Below are 1722 nucleotides of genomic sequence, written 5' to 3'. Positions count from 1 at the left end.
TCTTGTGCTTGGAGGGAAATTTTCCCAAACAAGACCCCATTCAAGTCACCACCTCGGCCCTGCAGTCCCTGCTGCAAACCCAGAGGGGGCAGTGGCGGGAGGCTGGCCTCCAGGACATGTTTCAAAGGGCAACCCGCCCTTGGGAGCATTACCTTGGGTGATGCCAACGGTGGTCGGTGGCCCAAAAGTGCCCGTCCAGAGAGGGACCTCCAGAAAAAAGATCTGGCGCTCTACTTCTGTAAACAAAATCCAGCCACTGCTCACTCTGCGGAGTCTGGTTCTCCTCTGACCCACGCAGGGTCTCCACGGGTTAGCATTAAGAAGAAATCAAGGGGGCTGGGGCCTTCCCAAGAGCTGAAAAGCCTTGAAAGCAAAGCAGCAAAGGACGTTTTCAAAGCCTGGCTCTCTCTCCACTCCACTCGTCTTTCTCCTGCAGTCGGACTCCGAGGAAGGACGCAGGGTCCCTGCCAGGGCCAATTCCCTCTTACCCTGGTTCCCGAGTCGTCTGGCTGTCGATCCCATTAGCTGACTTCCGTGTCCTCTGGAGGCCACAGGCCGGTCGGTGGTCACAGTTTCTGGGATGCACTGGACGTGCTTGGGGGCCAGGAGACATCCGGAGTGGAGCCGGGAAGAGGCAGTCAGGGTGCGGGTGCTGAGGACGCTTCCCATTTGAAAGAAGCGTGAACTTGGTGTTTACATGTCCATTAAAACTGGAAACTTCATCTAGGCTGTGTTTCTGTGTGGTACATCGGCAGTGGTCTATTGTTATTCAGGCTGTAAATTCTTTGAAATGTGTTAAAATGCTTCCCACTCCTTCTAAAGCGCCTGCCACCCTTGGATTAGGACTTTGATGTCACCAATCCTGCTTCAAAGGGCTCGTTCTGGGCTATTAATCACAGTTTAGCCTCTGAAGCCATCCCAGAGAAAACATTTGGACATCTTTGTGCTAGACTTGCTAAAACGTTGAAATCTTGAGTGTCTTGCCGTCGGCACAAATGGCGGCTTTTCCTTTCGTTGACAACGTCATTTGCTACAGAATCCAGTGGCCCCAAAGAGGTGAACATGGCCCACAAGTTTCTTCTCTCTTCTCCTCATTCCCGTGGTTCCTGGGGAATCTGAAAGGCTGTGGACAGAGGGTGGTGGGGAAGGGAGAGGAAGCGGAGAGCTGGCCACTGAGGCCCTGCAAGTGTCCAAAGTGGCCTGGCCGGAGAGCTGAAGTTCAAAGGCAGGTTTTCTTAACATGCTTTCTCACTGCTCATTAGGCTAACTAAGAGCTCCAGTCTCAAACTGGTGAGATTCCTGGGCCTTGCTTATGGCTGTCTCCTTTGAGACTTGCGTGAACTGTTCGCAGCAAGTAATAAGAGTCATAATAAAAATAAACGGTGGCTAACCTGCAGTGGGCGCTTCACTGGACCGTTCCATGAATTATCTCCTCAAGTCATTGAGAAAATAGACTAGAAACGTTAACTTGTCTGAGGTCACACTCCTCTCTACTCCTCCTCCTACTGTACTTCTGCACCCCCACCCCACCCCCACCCCACCCCCCACCCCCGCAAGCAGCAAAGCTCCTCTAGGCCCCCGACCCCTCACTCCCTGCGCTCCTGGTGCACCAGGGTTGCCCGGCCTCTCCCTTCAAGCTGCAGCACCCTGACTGCCTCTCTGCTTCCAGTGTCGCCGTGACCTTGATGGTTCAAACCTCAGAAAACTCCCCCTGGCACCTTT

General features: G+C 53.6%; 1 protein-coding gene across 1 annotated transcript in view; it reads left to right on the top strand.

The window, feature by feature from the left end:
• Nucleotides 1–1722, top strand: part of LOC101639637 (myosin-IIIb) — a 315696-nt gene that overhangs the window by 312739 nt on the left and 1235 nt on the right. The window lies entirely within an intron of this gene.

The sequence above is a fragment of the Echinops telfairi genome, unplaced genomic scaffold (genome assembly GCF_000313985.2).
Source record: "Echinops telfairi isolate 266 unplaced genomic scaffold, ASM31398v2 ScPeMD7_4;HRSCAF=17, whole genome shotgun sequence".
Lineage (NCBI taxonomy): Eukaryota > Metazoa > Chordata > Mammalia > Afrosoricida > Tenrecidae > Echinops > Echinops telfairi.
This window is presented reverse-complemented; position numbering and strand designations above follow the sequence as displayed.